This window comes from Jaculus jaculus, unplaced genomic scaffold (assembly GCF_020740685.1).
Source record: "Jaculus jaculus isolate mJacJac1 unplaced genomic scaffold, mJacJac1.mat.Y.cur mat_scaffold_35_1_3033546_arrow_ctg1, whole genome shotgun sequence".
Classification (NCBI taxonomy): domain Eukaryota; kingdom Metazoa; phylum Chordata; class Mammalia; order Rodentia; family Dipodidae; genus Jaculus; species Jaculus jaculus.
Window position 1 is genome coordinate 1,979,625 of NW_025423491.1, and position 23,724 is coordinate 2,003,348.

Genomic DNA, 23,724 nt, shown 5'->3' on the forward strand with positions numbered 1-23,724 from the left:
AGCGGAACGACAGGATGAGCGCATCCTCAATGATATGGTCCAGCGAGACCCACATCTCGGAGCCCGGGAGGAGCAGCGACGCGGCGGGCAGCGGCATGGGCGGCAGCGGTGAGGCCGTCTTCTCAGGCTGCGGGTCTGGGGCGCGGCTCGGGCCCCCCGCCTGCTTGCCCGCTTCCAGCAGCTCTGGCCCCGCTGCCTCGGGGCTGCAGGCGAGCCCCCCGGGCGGCGGCGGCGGCGGCGGCGGCAGGAGCGGCTGCTCCTCGGCCGGCCGAAGTGCGAATGCCTGTTGGCCTCGCCGGCGCTCCCTTCCCCGGGGAACGCCGCGGTCGCCAAGATGTTTGTTCTTAAAAGTGCGTTTGGGCATTTGATTAACAATTTGAAATTTTGAATATAGCCTTTTATTGTATCCATTCTCTTACTATGTGAGAGTTTCACCTTCTGCAACTTATTGCTATGAAGCTAAAAAAATTATATATTAGTTTACTTAATGAATTTTGAAAGTAAAAATTTGAAAGTAAATAATCTGAAGCCTTGCAAATTAACTCTTGAATGATTATGCTCTGTTAAGTTTACATCTTACCTTGGTATTATTTGAATGTTTTTATCCTGATATACTTCAAATTTTATATTTTTAGAATATTAACGTGTGTGTATGTATATATATATATGCATATATGTATACACACACACATATATGTACACATACATACATACACACACACACATATATAGTATAAACTAATTACATTGCATATATATTTGCTTTTGGGAGGCTACACATTAGAGGATGCTATACCACTTGCCTCCTAAAAACATTACTAATTACATTGTTTTGGCACCAAATGAGAAATACCTGTAAGAATTCCACACAATGGTCTTTCTGCCCTCACCCCACCCCCACCCCCATGGCGCGCTCTTAAAGCTGGACGGTCGCTATGGAGCTCTCGGCCGAGTACGTGGGACCGGGTGGCGAGCCGCGGCAGCTACCGGCGTCCTGTGAGCCGCGGGGGACGCCGACCGCCTGCGGGTCCCGGAGCTTCAGCGCCCTGGCTCGGCGGGACGCGCAGGGCGGAGCGGTGGAGGCCACGGCGACTAAGGACGACATGCTAGACGACCTCGGGCCCGCGGCGTGCGGACCTGGAAGACTGGCCCCGGCCCGGTGCGAGCCTTGGAAGCACTGCGGATCGCCGCGTTCCCACCTGCTCTGCGGGCCGGTGGAGCCCAGAACAAACCTGCCACCTTGACAGGCCTTCCCGAGACTAGTGTGCTCTGGACCCCAAGGAGATGGCTGCAAAAGGGGGTGTGAGGAGAGTGAGCCGTAAGCCACCGGACCCCGATGATGAACTTTTAAGCAGATGAAATGAGTTTTTAGAGGGAGAGGGACAACGTGTGAGTTGATCAGAACTCTCAGGTATGGAAAGAACCCTTCTGACCCAGACCAAGGTATGGTTTTCAGAATGCCGGTTGGCTCAGGTGTTAGATGAACCTCGTCAGCCTACCCTGCCACACCTAAACTGTAAAAGGCTGAGAGTGTTTTCGGGCAGTGATCCCCTTAACCAGGCGAAGAAGAATATGGATTCTGGATGTTTCATACTATTCACACGATTAAGACATGGCAGGTGTCAGATGCAGACAAGAGACCCACCATTTGGTATTTGCACCCTCAAGATAAACAACCCTTTAGTTATAGTCCCGGAATGCCTGCAGGTTCTTGAGAAGGTGTAGTTACCTTTTCGTTGCTAGGAAAAAGCAGCTGATGGGAGGAACATGTCTTATTTTGGCTTACAGTCCCAAGAGGAAATTTCATGTCAGGGGAATGCATAGCATGAGCAGAGGCTGGACATCACCTCTGCCACAGCAGGAGAATAAGCCGAACTTTAGCAAAGGGGAGATAGCTATAATACCTCAGAAAATACCTCTTCCATCAGGGCTTCACCTCCAAATTACCACCATCTGGACACCCAGCCATCAAAACATCAGTTTATGGAGGACATCGAATTCCAGGCACTATAGGACTATTTGGGATTATTGATAATCCTAGAAGTTGCAGGTCAGATATCTGTCAAGGATCGTGAGAAGTTGTCTGCTTGTGTTCTGAGACTCGTGCATTTATTACAGAAAGTGGTACAGAAAACTACTGAGAGAGAACTTGTGGATCAGGCCCGATAGACCAAATTGTGTTAGCAGGTTGCAATCAGCTTGTCTGCCAGAGGGTGGCAGCCCCGGGCTTAGAGCAGTTAACTGACCCCGACAAAGGACAGGAAGAGGCCCTTCTCCAGGCAGGCTGAAGGGGCCTTTGGCCGGGCTTGTGACCAGCAAGGATGCCTGGTCATAAGCAGAGTATGAACTCATGTGCTCCAGTGGTCAATATCCACCAATCTACCTCCTGCTACCAACTCACTCACTGCACTTTTCAGGATAAACCTTTTGTCATGTCTATCAGATGTGTCACTGTCTAGGAAAGATGTTGACCTGCACTAATAATTACTTAAATCCATCCTGTCAATTTTGTTGTTGTCTTTAGCCCATGAACTTGTATAATGTCTGTCGCTCCATCTGTGCAGTGCTCCAAGAGGACAGACAAGGTTCAGTTACCTGTGCTGCCCAGAACTCACTGAGCTGTCAGCTTGTGTGGCTCAGGTACAGGTTCATCAGTCACACATGACCGTGGTGTCAGAAGTTTTCAGGTGTGCATTGCCTACATTTATGATGAGGACCATGAGCTGTGGTTAACATAGGCTCTGTGTGATTGAAACAAAAGGCACAGTGGAATGCTGAGGTTGATAAGTCTACAGTGGTCATCTTTAGACTTCTGATAAGTGTTAGCAAAGCAACTCGGTTTTGAGTATCATTTTATGGTTATAAGTGTAGACATAAAATAAAGGAATGAAAATTAAAATAAAAAAAGAATTCCACACAATGAATTCAAGGTTATAAATCTATAAAATGAATACAAGAACACAAGAATAAAGGCACAAATGAAATCAAATAGAAATCAAACTGACAATAGGATGTATTCTAAGAGGACAAAAATAAGTGTTCAGTGAATTCCAAGGCAAAAGAAACAAAAAAAAATCAATTAAAAAGAAATTTCAAAACAGGATGTTATAACAGAAGTCTATAAATGATAACATGCCATTGAAATACCAAGCTGAAATGATTCTGGAAATGAAAAATATAATAAGTCAAATAAAAGGCTCAGTGGAAATGCTCTCGAATAGACTGTGTCCTAAAATAGCAGCAGGTAAAGACAAGGAAACAGAATGAATGCTTCAGTCAAAATTAATATGGTCAAAATGCATGAAATAAATAAGTGATATCTGCAACACTACAGAAGGACTAAATTTACAAATTATGGTCATAGAAAGGAAAAAAAAACTTTGACTAAAGGTATCAAATTTATTGAAAAAAATTATACAAGAAAAGTTTCCATATCTAGAGGAAAAGATGCTGTCCAGATACAAGAGCATAGAAAAAAAATATGCATGACCCAAAAAGAAACTATCCTGGTCATGTTATAGTAAAAACTATAAATATACAGAACTAAGAAAAGATACTGAGAGCTCATTGCAGAAACATTCAGTAACATAAAAGCAAGACCACCAGACCTGTGAAACTTCTCTTATCCAACAGGACCAGGGACAAGGTTCAACTGATCCATAACTTGGTAGAGGAGTCAATCTGAATTCGTAAAATTCCATAGAAATTAACATTTTATATTCCTAAAACTTGTTTATTAGGTAAATGCTTAATTTCTTTGCCATTTTGAAAGTAATTTAAATCAATGTTTTTCAGTCAGGTAAAACTTTTATTCCTACTTATAGTATTAACTGGCTATGCTTCAAAGACAGGAAGATTTCAAATAAATTAAAGGTGCTGAAAAGACAAGAACAGTCCAAGACCAAAGTAACAAATGGTTAAAAAAAAAATCATTAGCAAAGCAGAAATCAACAAGTTGCAAATAAAAGTAAAAATTAAAAATTGATAAAATGAAGAGCTAGTTCTCTGAGAAATTAAAGAAGATTGATAAACCACTGACTAAATTAATCAAAAGATGAAAAGAATACTCAAATTAACAAGATTATAATTGCAAGTGGGACATCACAACTGATATCAATAAAGTTGTAAGAATCACTGGCATATTTCTAAAACTGTATTCTACAAAATGGACAACCTGGAAGGAAGAGATGAATTATTTGACTCATATCACATTCCAGAAGTAAGTACAGAAAAGGTAGGCTTCCTAAACAAACCTATTACTTACAAGGAAATTTTAAAAAGTAATTAAGAATCTTCCAACAACAACAAAAATCCAAGCCTTGATAGAGTACAACCAAACTTTTATTCAACTACTTCTCAAATTATTTCACACAAATGAAAAAGAGGGGATGATCCAAACTCCTTCTCTGATGCCACCATTACTCTGATACTTAAACCAGACAGAGACCCAACAAACATGGAAAATTATAGACTCATATTACTAATTAAGATAGACGAAAAATTCTCAATAAAATAGAAAACAAATTTAAGTACCCCTCGAAAGCATCATCCACCTTGATCAGGTAGGTTTCATCTCAGGGATATAGGGATGATTCAACATACAGAAGTCAACACATGTAATTTCCTTCCTAAGTAAACTTAAGTACAAGAATGACATGGTTACTTAAGTTGATGTCCCAAAGGACTTTGACAAAATACAACATGTCTTCATGATCAAAACACTGGAGAGACTAGTAAGGGACCAAATATCAACATAATAAAGGCTATCTAGCCTTGGTGGGTCTTTGAAGGCTTCTAACACCTCTGATCACTCCAACTCATGCCACCAAAGACATCCATATACATAAACCTCCTCATCCGCCGCCTACTTGGACATCCTCCAAGCCTAGTCCCTGAATCCACAAGGCCCATTCACCTCCCCACAACCTTCCAAATTCCTGCCACCAGCATTGGCCTGCCAGAAACCCAGACAGGGAGCACAGGAATACCTGGCAACTACTCTTCAGGTGGTAGTGCATCCTCCACAACCTACTCAGCTGGGCCATAGTGGGATAATGGGCAAGTAGTAATACTATTCCTGAGCCCCACAGGCTCTACTAGGTTGGCAGGCTGAAGAGATTCTGAACCTCCAACCACAGTTACTGTATCAGCCACCAGCACAGAGCTTCTGGCACACTGGCAACCTCCACAACCTGTACATCTCAGGATATAATGCTATCCTACTCCAAGCTGGTTCAAACCAAAAATAATACTCTCATGGAAGATTGTACAAAAGAGCAAATTCTTGCTTCCACCTTGATAAAAAAGACTTTCACTATAGAGATGGACAGACCATAACACAAAAGGAATGCAAAACAATAGAGAGGTCTCCACCAGCATCTGTCATGGAAGTCTCCAGTGAAAACAGAGAGGATAATAAAAACAGAACACCAAAATGAAAACACAATAAGCTGTGTGACCCTGACCAAGAAAATCCCTGAACTGGAAGCAAACTATCAAAATAACAAAACTCACATAAATGAAATGTACACAGATTTCATCATTAGGCTTAACTTAATGGGCAAAACCCAATGAGACCTCCAAATAGAGATAAATGAATTGAAGATGAGTCAAGAAATAGCCAAATCTAAACCTGTAATAGACCTCAAGAAAAAAAGAAAGAAAAGGACATGATAATGAAAAACAAAACAGATAACAATCAAATAGAGCTTTCAAAAGCATCTATGGAAGACTTCAATAACAGAGTCAAATATATGGAGGACAGAAACTACAATCTGGAAGCCAAGAGGCATAAAATTGATCAGGAGTCCAAAATCTTTGACACGGTCAAAATATCATGTGAACAAAACAAAATGAAAATGTGGGATACCCTAAAACAACCCAACATCTGGATCATGGATATACCAGAACGAAAGATTTCAGGCCAAAGACATGGTGAATATTTTCAACAAAATTGAGGGCAACTTTCCCATCCTCTCAAAAGATAGTCCCTTTTAGATACAAGGAGCTAACAGAACACCCAATAGAGTGGACCAAAGAAGAAACTCTCCAATTCATCATCATTGAAAACCCCAATGATGAAAACAAGGAAAGTGCCAAAGGCAGCAAGAGAGAAACAACTCATTACATACAAAGGCAATCCCATCAGAATTTTTCTGGAAATCCTTAAAGCCAGTAGAGTTTGGAGTGGAACACTTCAAAACCTAAAAGAAAGAACTATGGATTCAAACACAAGGTACTGTACCCAGTGAAAGTATCCCTCATAAAAGATGGTGAAAATGAAACCTTCCATGGGAAAAAAGCCAGCTCTATGACTATATGAACACAAACAAAAACCTTGAAAGAATGGTTGAAGGAAGACTCAATATAGGAAAGCTGAACAACTAATCTCAAGAGCCTCTTAGAGGAAGAACACAATAACCTAAACTTGAGCAGGCGTAAGAATGTATAAAGCCGGGGCTGGAGAGATAGTTTAGCAGTTAAGTGCTTGCCTGTGAAGCCTAAGGACCCCGGTTCGAGGCTCGGTTCCCCAGGTCCCACGTTAGCCAGATGCACAAGGGGGCGCACGCATCTGGAGTTCATTTGCAGAGGCTGGAAGCCCTGGCGCGCCCATTCTCTCTCTCCCTCTATCTGTCTTTCTCTCTGTGTCTGTCGCTCTCAAATAAATAAATAAATAATTTTAAAAAAAAGAATGTATAAAGCCCAGAAAAGCACCAAAATAAAACCATAAAGCCTCCAATATCGTAAAGATTAAATGGAACCTCACAAATATAATCTTAAGTATTACTGGTCCTACCTCACCCATGAAAAGACACAGGTTAACAGGGTGGGTCAGAAAAGTGAACTCTTTGATGTGCTGTCTTTAAGAAACATACCTTCCCACTAAGAACAGACACATGCTCAGGGTGAAAGGATGAAACATGATTTTTCCAAGGAAATGGACGTAAAAAACAAGCAGGCATGGTTACATTAATATCTGAAAACAATGGACTTCAAACCAAAATAATTGAAAGGGACAATAAGGCCCAGGTGAATTGACAGCAGAATTGTTAAGATGAGCAAGAGTTTTGCTCCCATGGATCCTGACAACCTAGGCCAGGATGATGCAGACAGACACTGAGGATATTCAAAATGCACCAAAAAAAAAAAAAGAAAAAAGAAAAAAAAAAGAAAAGAAAAGAAAAAAAAAAAAACAGAATTAAGCTAGGCATGGTGGCGCATGTCTTTAATCCCAGCACTTGAGAGGCAGAGGTAGCAGGATTGCCATAAATTCAAGGCCACCCTGAGACTCCATAGTCAGCCTTGGCTAGAGTGAGACCCTACCTCAAAAAAACAAAACAACAACAACAAAAACCCAGAATCTTCTGAGAGCTCAATACTAAAGTCAAGAGAAAAGACAAAGGGTATGCTTTTTCCGAAGGACTTTAACTCTAACTTTTTTTTTTTCTCCACACAGAACCATCAATAAAAAAGAGAGATCATGGAACAGAGGACTGTGTATTGTGATTCTTGGCTCAGAGTCAGAAATTTCCACATATTAAGGGGCTATTTGAGACCTGCCCGTAAGGTAGAAAGTTTCAGGTCATGTAAGGCTGGTGGTATCACCATACCCAATTTTAAGCTATATTACAAGGCCATAGTAACAAAAACAGCATGGTATTGGCACAAAGACAGACATGTAGATCAATGGAACAGAATAGAGGACCCAGATGTTAAACCATGCAGCTACAGCCATCTGATTTTTGATAAAAATGCCAAAAATATTCATTGGAGAAAAGACAGCCTCTTCAACAATTGATGCTGGGAAAACTGGATATGTACATATGTAGAGAGATGAAAGTTGATCTTTGTCTTTCTCCATGTATAAGAATAAAATACAAGTGGATCTGGGACCTTAAAAGCAGACCTGAAACTCTGAAATTATTAAAGGAAAAGGTAAGGGAAACCCTTCAACATATTGGCATAGGTAATGACTTTCTGAATACAACCCTATGCGCTCAGAAAATGAAACCAGTAATCAACCACTGAGATCTCATGAAATTACAAAGCTTTTGTAAAGCAGAGGACACTGTGAATAGAGCAAAGGGACAACCCACAGAATGGGAGAAAATCTTTGCCAGCTATACATCTGATAAGGGATTAATATTCAGAATATACAAAGAACACAAAAAACAGAAAATAATAAGTCAAACAACCCACTTAAAAATGGGCTATATAATTAAATAGAGTTCTCATCAGAAGAAATACAGATGGCATATAAACATTTAAAAAACTGTTCTACATTCTTAGCCATCAGGGAAATGCAAATTTAAACCGCCTTGAGATTCCATTTCTCTTCTGTCAGAATGGTTGCCATCAAATGACAATGAATGTTGGCGAGGATGCAGTAAAAGGGGAACCCTTGTACACTTTTGGTGGGAATGTAATCTGCTACAGCCCCAGTGGAAATCAGTATGGAGGTTCTTGAGACAGCTAAAAATAGATTTGCCATATGATCAAGCTATAGTAGTCCTAGGTATATAACCTAATGACCCTTCTCTGCACTTTGGAGATACTTGCACAACCATATTTATTGCTGCTCTATTCACAATAGCTAGGAAATTAAACCAGCCTAGATGTCCATCCACAGATGAATGGATAATAAAGATGTGGTACATTTACAAAATGGAGTGATGAAAAATGAAATTATGAAATTTTCAGGGAAATGGGTGGATCTGGAAAGGATTATGCTAAGTGAAGTAACCTAGGCCCAGAAAGCCAAACATCACATGTTGTCTCTCATATGTGGATCGTAGCCAAAAATTTACAGACTTTTGTCTGAGCTGGAACCCAAAATCAGTAGTAGAGGCCCATAAGCTAGAAAAAGGCTATAAGGGAGAAAGAGAGGGAAGGGCTTTAGGTGATGATATTGTATATATGTAAGTAGAAGAACAGATTATAGGGAGGAGAAAGGCCTAAGATAGGTCAGGGAAGAGATTGTATATAAGAAGGGTTGGGGGGGGTCAATCAAAATCCAAGATATTCTGAATAAGACATATGAAAATCTACTTTCTTGAATCATAGCACATCCAGAAGCCATAGATTGTTACTAGAAAATTTTCAGTGCCAGGGATGGGATACCTTTCAGTGAGTTGTTGGCCAGGGAGGTTCCTGTTGCCTCCAAAACATTTAGGCTATTGCCAAGGCCGTTGGTTTCCCATAAGAAAGAGATGGTAAGACCTTATTGCTAAAGATTTCATATGCCTGAGTTGCAAAGTCACTGAGAAATCAAGCTAGTGCTGAGCAGAAAACCTTCTCCCTGTAGACCAGCCAACTGAAAGCTAGAAAAATCTGCACTGTATGTAGCCTTATGGGAGGCAGAAGTCATCAGCAGCGAAAACTGTGGACATTGGAAGCTTCATGTTTGGCCAGAGAGGCCAAATGACTGAACCAGTGCAGTAGTGGCATGTCTGCTCTGGGGAAAACCAACTGCTCTCTAATTGGACTGAACGCCTGCTCTATGGGAGGGAATACATGCCTGGTACTGAAAACCTAATCAAAAGCTTATGGTTGGGGAAGTCATGAGCCTTAGGAGTATAAAGCCTGATCTTATCTGGATAAATGAATACATTACTTTCATCAATTGCCCTGAAAGCACTACACATAATGTTTATATTCATATGTTAATGCTAACCTCACTTCTGGTTAGAGAAGCTTCTCTTTTCAGATGGCGATGACCACCGGGATGACCGAAAAGGCAACAGTGCTGAGAAGAAGGGATGGAGGAGTGTCCAGCACTGAAACATCTCACACCCTCCAAAGCTCAGGGTCCATTGTGGAATTGGTGGCAGAACGAATGAAAGAGCCAAAGGAAGGGTACCACTCCTTACATACAACTGTGTGGACAGAAATTGGCCTCAAAATTCAAGACCTCATGGTTCCTAACAATGCTTACATTAACCCTCATAATAGAAGAAAAAGATGATGACATCAAATTAAAAGAGGGACTAATGGAGAGAGGGAGGGAATATGACAGAGAGCAGAATTATGAAGGAGTAACAGGGGGAGGGGAAGGAAATACCATGGTTTGTTGTCTGTTAGTATAGAAGTTGTCAATCATTAATATATTAATATTAATATATATTAATAATATAAATAAAATAATAAATTATATGTATGTATGTGCATATATATGTGTATATATATACATACATATATATATATATATATATATATATATACACACACACATTTTTTTAAAAAGGTAAACCTTAGAGTACTTAGTGGATTCCTGAATGAGAGCAAGACCTTACCTCAAAACAAAACAAACAAAAAAATTAAAAATTGATGGTTGATCTTAATGCAAGGCCTGAAATTTTGAGCTTGAGGAAAATTTAGAAATGATCCTTTAATGCAATTTCATAGACAATAATAGTCTAGAAAAGGTTTCAGTACCTCAAGTAATGAGAGCAATGACTGACAAATGAGAATGTATGGAGTTAAATAGCCTCTGGTCAGAAAGAAAACTCAGTGGAGAAAATAGGCATCCTCAGAAGGAAGAGAATATTTGACATCAATTTAGTGGAAAAGAATTAACATTCTGAACATTGAAAAGTTGATCAGCAACCCTCCAAACACATCATTCAGTTAATAAATGTTCAAATGAATTGAGCTGACCAATATGAAAATCAGAAAAAAAAAAGTGTCCAAAATGCCTGAAAACATATTCAAAACTTTTTCCACTAGGGAAGTGCAAATAAAAAACTACATAAAATCTTTCCCACTGAGCAGTTGCATATCAAAGCAGAGTAGTTGTTTACCCCCATTGCCTGTGTACACTCTTGCGCCCATGAGTACATCTTGCCTGGCTGTCTGATTTTCTAGTTTTCAGGTTCCATTGATTATTTGCCCTGCTGGTTATTCTTCCCTACCCCATCCAGCAGCTTGTATAGCAATTTCCTGCACTTATGAAAACAAGCAGTGAGGAAGTTGGCTTCTTTCTCAGTTCTAACATGATTTTTTTTTTTTTTTTTAGGTAGGGTCTCACTCTAGCCCAGGCTGACCAGGAATTCACTATGTAGTCTTAAAGTGGTCTTGATCTCACAATGATCCTCTTACCTCTGCCTCCCAAGTGCTGGGATTAAAGACATGCACTGCCACACCTGGATAATTTTTTGATGTTCAATGGGCACAGATGATGTTCTTTAGCAATAGGCCCCCACTATTTAGATTTGGTGGTAATGGCATGCATTATGTTGGATATCTCGTGGCCCTTCCTGACCAGCAGCTCATTGTGAGGGCAGAGTATCCCAGCACTAGCATTCAGATTCACGAGAAACAGGCTTTGGTTTTAGAGTGAAGCTTTCTCCACTCATACATGGTGCTTCTGCTCAAACTATTCCCTCCTCTCTTATTAGAAAAAAAAGTTTTACCTTTTAATTACATAACCAAGATAACGAAATCTATGGTACTGATTCATTGCATCATTGGTATCATATCTCTTCCCTACCTTCACTAAACCCAGTCTCTCCCCAATGCCTTCCACCCCTGTAATCTAAACTTTCACTTCCTGTCAAATATCCCCTCTTTTCACAACTCCTTGCCTTGCCTCACTCAAAACTTCATTATAGCTTCGTTACCAATACTACTGATGTTTTCTACAACTTATAAACAAATTAAAATGTTCCATTTTAGGATGTGAATAAGACAGCATGTAGGGTTTGTTTTTCTGAGATTGTGGTATGCAACCTGTCTTCATATGAGTTTTTCAAAGTACATATATTTTCATGTAAGTTTCTTTTTTTAAAAAAAATATTTATTTACTTATCTGGATAGAGATAGATAGTAGATAGATGATAGATAAATAGAATGTGTGTACCAGGAACTCTTGCCACAACAAACAAACTCCAGATACATGCACATCTAGTTTTACCTGAATACTGCAGAATCAATCCCAGTCTGTCAGGCTATGCAACCAAGTGTCTTTCACCTCGGAGTCATCTCTCAGCCTCTCCTGAAAATTTTATTACTTCATTTTTAATTCCTTCTGAGTAGAATTCCAATGTGTATTTGTATTACATCTTCATTATTCATTCATCAGTGGATTCAGCTTTGCACTGATTCCATTTCCTAGCAATTGTGAATAGAGAAACCACCAAGTGAATCCTAACTTCAGTTTATGCCCAAATTTTCAATAGATCAACTGGACTTTTTAAAGAAAATTTGGCTAATGAAGATGTGGTTCATTTATACAATGGAATTATATTCAATGGTAAAGAAAAATGAAATTAGGAAATTTGCAAGGAAATAGATGGACCTGGAAAGGATTATATTTAGTGACATAACCCAGGTCCCAAAAGCCAAGTGCCACTTGTTCTTTCTCATATATGGATCCTAGCTACAAATGTTTGGACTTGTATGTATATTGAAATAAAACTCAGTAGCAGAGGCCAGTAAACTAGAACGGGGTTATAAGGGAGGGAGGAGAGGGGAGGAATTAAGGGAATGGTATTGTATATATGTAAGTAGAAGAACAGATTACTGTGGGTGGAAAGGCCTAAGTGAAGTTATGAGAAGAGATTGAATACAAAAAGTGTAGAGGAGAGTTAATCAAAATATAAGAGGGTATGAATAAGTCATATTGAAACCTTTTTATGGTGCACCCAGAAGCCATAGATGGTTACAAGAAAATTTTCAGTGCCAGCAATAGGATACTTCCAGTGAGTTAACCAGGGAGGTCCCTGATGCCCCCCAAACATTACAGGCCACTGATGAGTCTCTTTTTGTATTCCTTCCAGAAATGTATGGTAAGACCCTTTTGCTGAAGACTCTACATGTTTGGGCTGCAAGGTCACTGAAAAATCTTGCTGGAGCTGATCTGAAAGCTTCATTCCTGTAGAGCAGCTGACAGAATGCTAGAAAAAACCTACACTGCATGCAGCTCCATGGGAGAGAGAAATCAGAGGAGATAAACAACAGTAGACACTGCAACCTTTAAGTTGGACCAGACAGGCAAAATGAGTCAATGGATGCAAGAGTGGCATGTATGTTGTGTGGTTTGCTTCAGGTTGTCCCCCATAAACTTAGGTATTCTGAATGCTAGTCTCTCCAACTGATGGCAACTGTAAATTAATGCCTCCTGGCAGCAGTGTGCTGTTGGGGTAAGGCTTATGAGTATTACAGCCAGTTTCCTCTTGACAACAAGAAAATCAGACCTCAAACTGAAATCATACATCAAAAGACATGAACATGATGATAATAATACAACAGAAAACAAAAATCAAACAGCTCATAAAATCTCTCTAGAACTCATCATTAACAAAGTTATTCATGTAGAAGATAAAAACTCTCATCTGAAAGATAAGATAGAAGAAATTTATGAGGAAGCCAAAAACTTGGGTAACTTCAAAAAATCAAGTGAACAGAATATGAGGGAACTGTGGGATATCCTAAAAAGACCAAGTAGCCAGATCATGGGGACACCAGAAGGAAAGGAAATCCATGCCAAAGGCATAGAGGATATATTCCACAAAAGTATTGAAGAAAATGTGTCAATCTCTCAAAAGAGAGGCTCATGCAGATACAAGAAGCCCAGAGAACACCAAACAGAAAGGACTAAAGAAGAAACTCTCCAAGGTACATTATAGTTAAAGCTCTTAACAATGAAAATGACAAGACAGTGTTTAATTGTGCTAGAGAGACACAACTCACTACATACAAAGGCAATGACATCAGAATTGCCTCAAATTAACACATTCACAATATGGAGCAGTAAATGATACAGAGCATTGTGAAAGGTGAAAATGCAAATGACCAATACACATCTATAAAGATATTTAACAACTTTTGTATCAAGGAAATGCAAACTAATAGAACTTTGAGGTTCTATCTCAATCCATTCATAATCAAACAAGCAAATGACTATAAATGCTGGTGAGGGAGCAGGGGTGTGGAGCAGAAGAATCCTCATGGCAGAAGAACAAAGTTGCATAACCACTATGGAAACCAGCATGAGGGTTTGCCAAAAATCTAAAACTAGGCTCAGTGGTTAGAGAGTACATGGCAATGCTGGCTGGACCCCTTTCAGACCAGATTCAAATCTTCAGTGCCCACATAAAGCCAGATGCACAAAGCAGGGCACAGATCTGGAGTGTGTTTGCAATAGCAAGAGGTGCTGCCATTCTTTCTTTCACACACTCTCTCCTCTCTCTCACCTTGCAAATAAATAAACTAAATTATTTTTAAAAATCTAAAAGTAGATGCATGATTTTATTTACAAATACCATTCCTGGGCATATACCCTGAAGACTCTCTTCTTTAGAGATACTTGCTCAGCTATGTTTATATCTGTTGTATTTGTAATACCTAGTAAATGTCATTAGCCCAAAAGTCAGCCAATTGATGAATAGATAATGAAGATATGGTACATATACATGAGGGGATTCTACTCAATGATAAGGAAGAACAAAATAATGACATTTGCATAAAAATGAATGGATTTGGAAATAATCATATAAAGTGAGGTTACACAGGTTCAAGAATACAAATGCTCATGTTCTCTAATATACAGCTGACAACCTGGAACAGTTTGATGTGTTTGTAAGTTGGAGTAAGCATCAGTATTAAAAAGGAAAATAGAGTGAGGTTGAAGAGAGGGAAAGCAGAGAGGGATGACAGGAAGGAACTTAAAAGGCAAGTGGAGGGAAAATACAGTGGGTGGAAGGATATTGAGTGGCAAGTGAGATAAGGGAGTTTGAGGGTGACATACTCAAAACTAATGATGGTCTGAATGAGTACTATAGAAACCTTTCTCTTGGTCAGCTAATAAAGATGTGACTCTGAACGAGAGAGGGTTTATTCTTTGGGAAGAAGCACCTGTAGAGGAGGAGAAAGCTTTATTCTAATGTCACAGGCTCTTGTGACCCCAAGTCCCAAAATGAGACCACCACATTAACCTATTTGCTGGTCAGGATGGCCCATGAGGCCACTAAAACAATTCTGTACTCTACAGAGGAGAAGATACCTTCATTCTAAAGCCATAGGCACTTGGTGAGCCCTAGTGCAGAACTAGTTACCCCATACTGGTCTGTTCATTGGACTGGGAGGCACCTGAGGCCTCAAAACACTACTGGTCATTTCCAAAACACTTAGTTAACACACAGGTCAAAATGATAAGACCCTATTGCTGAAGACCCCACAAACTGTGGTTTCAGGACACTGAGACATCAAACTGGAACAGATATGGAAGCTAGTTACATGCTGGTTAGCCCTCATAATGCTGGAAAGAGTGATACAGGCTGCTAGGGGATGATGGTCACCAACAGCCCAACAGCATGAACAAGCAGGAAGTCCAGGATACAGGATCAAGCAGCCAGGCAGGAAGTGCACTCCAGTGTAATAATGCACACAGGCTATGGGGCTAGCCAACTGCTCTCTGACTGGACTTGAGATTCATATCTGGTACTGAGAACCAAGTCTATCTATGGTTTATAAAGTAGGAGACCTTAGAGGGATGCTCCCAGTGTTCATTGGAATAAAAGGATACAGTATGCCCATCAAAATATCTTTTAAATATGTATGCTTATACCCATCAATCCATGCTGCTCTCATTGCTGATTAGAGAATTGGCTTACACAGATGGTAGACAATATCTGGGAGACCCATGGACCATCATTAGGACAAGAAAATGAAAACAAGTGCATATTAGACAAGACATCTGTCCCACAACAGCCAGGGCCAAGCAAACATTACATAGGAAGTTGTCAGATTGTATATCACTGTTGGTCTGAGAAGCTCCTCCTGTGAGATGATGGCAAACACCAGAGTTCCAAAACTCATCAAAGTATAAAATCATCAGGTGCTCTAAACTTACAGCCAGACCCTCAAGACTTAGGAAACATTGTGGAAGAGAAATGGGAAGACGGTAAGAGCCACAGGGTGGAAGGAGTACCCTTAGGCACTGCTGTCCTCACAAACGTTGGTGCATTCAGCACCACACAGTGAATACGCAGCTTCCCCTTGATGGGACCTTGGTATAATTGGGTGAAGGAGATTGAACATAAGAGTATATAACCAGAGTAAGAAGTGATCAATATGGACTGTGCTCATACAGTAACATTATCAACTTAAAAACAGCGAAAAGAAGGGCTGGAGAGATGGCTCAGCAGTTAAAGTAATTGCCTGTGAAACCTGGGTTCAATTGTCCAGTACCCACACAAAACCACATGCACAAAGAGGTGCATGAAACTGGAGTTCATTTACAATGGTTAGACACCCTGGGGTGGCCCTACTCTCTATCTGTGTGTGTGCCTGTTTGCAAATAAATAAACAGACAAATAGTGAACAAATACTTTTTAAATGAAAAAAGCACGCATCTTATGCAAGCTCATAGCAGGGGGATATCTGTCAGGAGTGGATTGGAGGGTAGGGCGTAGGTGGGGATGCACAAGTTCACAGATCTGGTGCTCCTCATAAAGCAGTGTCTCTACTCACTGCACCGGGAGGATCCATCACAGAGGAGGCTCACAGTTCTGGATCATTCTGGCACTGGATCCATCCACAGAGGAGGTGCCAGGGCTCTTGGTCTTCTGAACACTGGATCTGTCCATGGAGGAGTCACAGAAGTTCTGGGTCTTCCCTGCCCTGGATCCATCCATGGAGACAGCTCAGCTGCTACAGGTTGTTCCAGTGTGTATCTTTCCATAGTGGAGTCACACTGGCTCAGGGTCTTTCCAGGTTGTAGAGAATGAAGCACCAGCCATGTAGGACTGGCACTCATGGACTGAGACATGAGCAGTATTGCCATCATCTCTCTCTTTCTCTCTTTCATTCTGAAATAAACAAAAATTTTAAAATATCAAAGAATAAAATGTATCTGATTTGAAATTCTAAGTCTCAATAAACACATTTTTGTTTTCTCAATCATTTTAGCATGCTGAAATTCTATCCAAACAGAAAACTAAAACTTTATTTGTAATATGGCCATACCAAACTTGTAGTTAAAAAATTAAATTTACTTATTGCATTTATTTATTTGAGAAACAAAGGCAGATAGAGACAATGGGTATACTTAACAGAATCCTATCAGGGGGGTGTGGAGTGGAGGCTCCCTCTAGCAAGAGTCTCATTTTTGAACCTTATGCTTTAGGGACCTTCAAATGAAGTGCTACTGGACTTTTTGTATCTTTTTTCCCAAATTAATTAATTTACAAACAGAGAGTGGTGAAATAAAAATGAGAGAATGACAATGAGAGAGGGAATTGATGTGTCAGGACAAGCTGCTACTGCAAACAAATTTCAGATGCGTAAGAAACTTTTTTCATCAGTCTTTTCCTGGGTATGGGAGAATCAAACCCAGACTGTTAGCCTTAATAATCAAGTGCCTTTAACTACTGAGCCATCACTTCATCTCCTGGTGATTGAATCTTCATGCAAATTTTCAGCTAAACTAGAGTCCACCTGGCTGTTAGTTTGGGTGCCACAGTAACTCTTGATCTATTAAACTGAAAAGACTCTTTCCTCTAAAATGACACTTGTCATTTACTCCTTTGCCAAATTTCTTAGGTGTGGGTTCCTGGATCCTCCAGGGCCAGCAGCACTTTCCCTGAAGGTGTCCAGGCAACCATGGTGAGTGTGAAAAACAATCACTTTATGGAAACAGTCTCTGTGAACAGCTCAGTTTAATCAATAGGGAAATTGGTTTATAAGCAACCGAAGGTCCTAAGGATGCACAGGTTGCTTGCTGATGCCTAATCACCATATGGGACCATACATTCCAGCACTTAAGCAATGGTAGGATACATGGGGACGGGCTGTGCAGAGGTTTCTGGATGATACCATATAAGGAGTTTCCTAGGCAACTGGCCAAAGGTCACAGGGCAAAGCCTAAGTTCAGGTGTCCCAGGCTTGGACAGGGAGTGGCCTCCTGTAGCCTGGGGGTCCTCATCCTTGTCTGGAAGCTCAGGCCCAGCTACTAAAGGCACCAGCCTGTGCCTGGCCGTGGCCAACAACTACCCCTTTGTTTTTATAATGGGGCAGGGTCATCCTGAGTGAGTTCTTCATAATTTACTATAGGTCCAGATAGAGCTAGGAGATGCATGAGGACCTGATTAGTAGTAACCTTAGCTATAGAGTTATTTGTTATCTGAGAAATTTGATGAGACAGGGACTACAAGCAATAGGGTTCCTATATCAGGGAGGGGGCTAAGGAGAAGCCAAGTAACTAAAGGTTTAGAGAACCAGGTGGAGGGCGAGAGACCAAGGAGAAGTAATGTGCTGCATCTGGCTTCTATGACCTCAGTTAGTGGCTAGACAGTGGTGCTACCATTTAAAATCAGACAGCCATTTTGACTCAGATGAGGAACTAGCTGACTAATGTGCTATTTTTGCTTCTGTATGCATGCTTGCTTAGCTATAGCCCACCCCACCCCCCCTTGATTCCTGGGAAGCCTCCACTTCAAGGACATTCCAGAGATACCTGGCCACAGAGGCTCCAGCCCCTTGCAAAAGATAAGTTCTACAAACAGCTCTTGCAAAAGGTTCTGCAAACAAGTTACTACCTAAGATAAGTAGACTGGAGTTCCCACACGCACCCTCTCTGAAATTCAAAATTCCCACGTGTGCCCTCTTAGAACCATTTTAAAGGTCACAATATGATGTAACCTTTCCTTTAAAAACCCATTTCCTCTGAGGGTCAGGGCTCTCTCCCTCACTACGTCTGTGCCAGACTGTGAGGATGGAGCCCGGGCCTGGGCTTGCAATAAAGAAACCTGCTGCTTTTACATTCTAGTGTCTCAGCTTCTGTGGTGGTTCTCTGGGTGGCTCCTGGGTGACCAGGGGACTTGGCTCCTGGTCAGGGGTCTTGGCACAACAGAGGGGTCCTCAGGCTTGTAGCAGTCAAGCAGCTCCTTGTTTGAGTTTAAATATTTTGTTTAAAATCATTTATTAACAAAAACCCCCAATATTCTTTTTTTTTTAAATTTTTATTTATTTATTTGAGAGCAACAGACACAGAGAGAAAGACAGATAGAGAGAGAGAGACAGAATGGGAACGCCAGGGCTTCCAGCTTCTGCAAACGAACTCCAGACGCGTGCGCCCCCTTGTGCATCTGGCTAACTTGGGACCTGGGGAACCGAGCCTCGAACCGGGGTCCTTAGGCTTCTCAGGCAAGTGCTTAACCACTAAGCCGTCTCTCCAGCCCCCAAACCCCCAATATTCTTCTCCCAAGAATGCACATTAAAAAAAAAGTTCAGCAGTAATGACGTCTAAGGCTAGACAGTTTTGAAGTACCACACCTGTAAGAGAGTTCAATCGTCTCTGGAGAGATTCGAGGCTGTTGGTCACCACAGGCACCAAGAGACAGCATCTTGCTGAGGACCACCAGAAGAGGGATGAAAATCTCTCTTGGTTGACACAGATGGAGTTTGAAAACCATTTTTGTGACTGATAGAGATATACATGTTAAACAAGCAAGACTGGAGAACAAAAAGTGGGAGAGGAAATATTTATGCAAGGGTTGGTTACCCCTTCCCACCATATGAGAGCAGGCATCTTGACACAAGTAGTCCTGTTTATAGAAATATTGAACAGGCATTCAGTTCTGGTTGGCTAAGAGCTGGACAGGCAGAGAGGCATAACCTGACTAGAATAAATGAGGGCAAGGCCAGTCCTTTGCAGAGCCAGCACATAGGGAAAAACAGTTCTTTGGAACTGGGCAAGAGATAAAGAAAAACCTTTTACTTGATTTTACCTTCAGAGGTCTAGTCACCCTAACTGTACCCCTCTTTATTTCACCATCTCATAAGAAGACACTCCAACTACTGTAAGGGGACAAGGAACGAAGATGTAAGATTACAACTTCCTGATGACTGGGCCATGAAGTTGTAGCAGCTAGAGAGTGTCTCCCAGACAGAGGAAGTATTTTAACAGACCCCAGAAGTGTACTGATGCAGTGTAGGAAGAATTAGAACTACTAGAGATGGGGAAAAAAATGACTTAAGGTCTTGTTTGTTTCCCCTCTTGGAAAGCTCTTGTTTTATTACTTAATAGGACATTCATATACCTATGTGTTTTTTTTTTTGTTTGTTTTTTTGTTTTTTTTTTGGTTATCCATTTCTCTCTGAGTGTTTAAGACCAAGCCGATAGCCAAAATATAATTAAGGATTGAGTTTGGAGGTCACTAATGGCTCTCTGTGGTAGGTTGAATAGAATAGGTAGCCCCCAATATATTCAGTTGTTTGTTTGTAGTTTGCATCTGCTGGCTACCTGGCTGGAAGCAATGTCACTGGGGGATCTTAAGTTGTGGTGGTTGGTTTCCGATTTCAAACTAAAGATATGCAAAGTGTGGCTAGCTGGAGTTCCTGCTTCCAAAAGACTCCTGACTCAGTGTGGTTTTTCTCTGGTGGCTAGGAGAGGTTTCTGAGTCATCATAAGTTCATCTTTCTCCTTAACCCCTTGGGAGGAACCAGCAGACCTGGACCTTCCACAGCACTACCTGCTGGGGAGGAGCCCAGCATCTGGCGCCTAACGTGCGGCTCTTGGAGTCTCAATATAATAAAGGCTATTTATGACAAGCCTACACCCAACATATTACTTAATGGTGAAAAACTAGAAACTTTTCCACTAAATTCAGGAACAACACAAGGGTGTCCACTGTCCCCACTTTTACTGAATATACTACTGGAAGTCAAGTCTTAGCCATAGCAATAAGGCAAAAGATGCACATAAAAGGGATACAAATTGGAAAGGAACAGATCAAGTTATCATTATCTCCAGATGACATGATTCTATATATAAAGGACCGTAAAGACTGTGCCAGCAAACTGTTAGAGCTGATAAGCACCTACAGCCATGTAGCAGGATAAAAATAAATACACAGAAAAAAAATACACAGAAAAGCCTTCATATATGCTAACAACAAACACATAGAGTACGAAATCAGAGAATCACTCCCATTCACAATTGCATCAAAGAAAATAAAGTACCTTGCAATAAACCTAACCAAGGAAGTAAAGGATCGCTACAATGAAAACTATAAACTATAAAACACTCAAGCGAGAAATTGCAGAAGACACTAGGAAATGGAAAAACATCCCTTGTTGCTGGATTGGAAGAATCAATATTGTGAAAATGGCAATCTTACCAAAAGCAATCTACACATTTAATGCAATATCCATCAAAATTCCAATGACATTCTTCATGGAAATAGAAAAAACAATCCAAAAATTAATGTGGAATCACAAAAAACCTCGAATATCTAAAATAATACTGAGCAACAAAAATAAGGCAGGAGGTATCACCATACCTGATTTTAACCTATACTAACAGAGCCATAGTAACAAAAACAGCATGGTACTGGCATAAAAGTAGATATGTAGATCAATGGAACAGAATAGAGGACCCACATATAAGTCCCAGTAGCTATAGCTACCTGATATTTGATAAAAATGCCAATAATACTCATTGGAGAAAAGACAGCCTCTGCAGCAAATGGTGCTGGGAAAACTGGATATGTATCTGTAGGAGGATGAAAATAGATTCTTCCCTCTCTCCATGTACAAGAATTAAGTCCAAATGGATTAAAGACCTTAACATCAGACCTGAAACTGAAACTTCTAGAGGAAACAGAAGGGGAAATCCTTCACCATACTGGTCTTGGCAAAGACTTTCTGAATATAACCCCAATTGTTCAGGCAATAAAACCACAGATTAACCATTGGAACCTCATGAAATTACAAAGATTTTGTACTGCAAAGTACACTGTGAATAAAGTAAAGAGGCAATCTACAGAATGGGAAAAAAAAAAACTTTGCCAGCTATATATCTGATAGAGGATTTATATTTAGTATATACAAAGAAATCAAAAAGTTAAATAATAAGAAATCAAACAAGGCAATCAAAAAATGGGCTATGGAACTAAATAGAGAGTTCTTAAAAGAAGAAATATGGATGACGTATAAGCATCTAAAAAAATGTTCTACATCCCTAGTCATCAGGGAAATGCATATTAAAACTACACTGAGATTACATCTCACTCCTGTCAGATTGGCTACCATCATGAAAACAAATGATCACAAATGCTTGCAGGAATGTGGAAAAAGAGGAGCCCTTCTACATTGTTGGTGGGAATGCAATCTGGTCCAGCCATTGTGAAAATCAGTGTGAAGGTTCTTAAGACAGCTAAAAATTGATCTACCAAATGACCCAGCTATAACACTCATAGGCATATATCCTAAGGACTCATTCCATTTCCTTAGAAGTACATGCTCAACCATGTTTATTGCTGCTCAATTCATAATAGCTGGGAAATGGACCAGCCCAGATGTCCCTGAACTGATAAGTGGATAATGAAGATGTGGCACATTTACACAATGGAGTTCTACTGAGCGGTAAAGAAAAATGAAGTTGTGAAATTTGCAGGAAAATGGATGGATCTGGAAAGGATTATACTAACCCAGGCCCAGAAAGCCAAGTGCTGCATGTTCTCCCTCATATGTGGATCCTAGCTGCAGATGATTGGGCTTCTGTGTGAGAAGGAAAAAACTCAGGAGCACAGGGCAGTATGGTAAAAAGGAGATATAAAGGGAAGAGAAAGGAAGGGAAGAGGGTACTTAATAGGTTGGTATGTTATATATGTAAGCAGAAGAATAGATTAACGGGGGTGAAAAGGCCCAGAGTGAGGTCAGAGGAAGAGTCGGAGTAAAGGAAAGGTGGAGGGAGTGCTAATCAAAATCTAAAAGGATGCAAATAAATCATATGAAATCCTCTGGTTTTGGACAATGGAACACTCAGGAGCCATAGATCATTGTTAGAAAATTTTCAGTGCCAGGGATGGGATACCTCTAATGAGTTGTTGGCCAGGGAGGTCTCAGATGCCCCCCAAACATTATAGGCCATTGCCAAGGCCCTTGGTTTCCCACCAGGAATCATTGGTAAGTCCCTATTGCTGAAGACTCTACATACTTGGGCTGCCAGGCCACTGAGAAATCCTGCTGGAACTGAGCTGTTAACCTCCTCCATGTAGACCAGCTGATAGAAAGCTGGAAGAAGCCATTCTACATGTAGTTCAATGAGAGAAAGAGATACCACCAGTGAAGACACTCAAAAGTAGACACTGAAAGCCTTATATAATTGGCCAGCCAGGCCAAATGAGCCAACAGGTGTCATAGTGGCATGTCTGTCATGGTGGAAACCAACTGCCCTCCAATTGGACTGGAGGCCCGCTCCATGTGTGTGTGGGCGGGGAATGTATCCCTGATACTGAAAACTTAAAACAGGGGTAGTCATGAGCCCTAGGGGTGTAACATCTGCTGATGTCTGAAGAAATGTATATACTGTGCTTATCTAATTGCCCAGTAAGCACTTCTCTTAATATTTATACCCTTATATTAATGCTACTCTCACTTTGGGTAGAGAATCTTCTCTTTTCAGATGGCAGTGACCTTGGGATGACTCAGAAGGTATCATAGTGCTGGAAAGAAGTGACTGCAGCAATGAGTAACATCTTGATCACACCTTCCAAGCCTCAGGATCTAATGTGGAAGAGGTGGCGGAAAGACTGTAAGAGCCAAAGGAAGGGTAGGACTCCTTACAACGTGTTCCCTGCAGACACAAAATGGCCTGGATATCCATGACCTCACCGTGCCTGACACTACCTATACAAGACCACCATAAAAGGAGGAAAAGATCATAACATTAAAATAGAAGATAGACTGATTGAGATGGGGAGGGGATATGATGGAGAACTG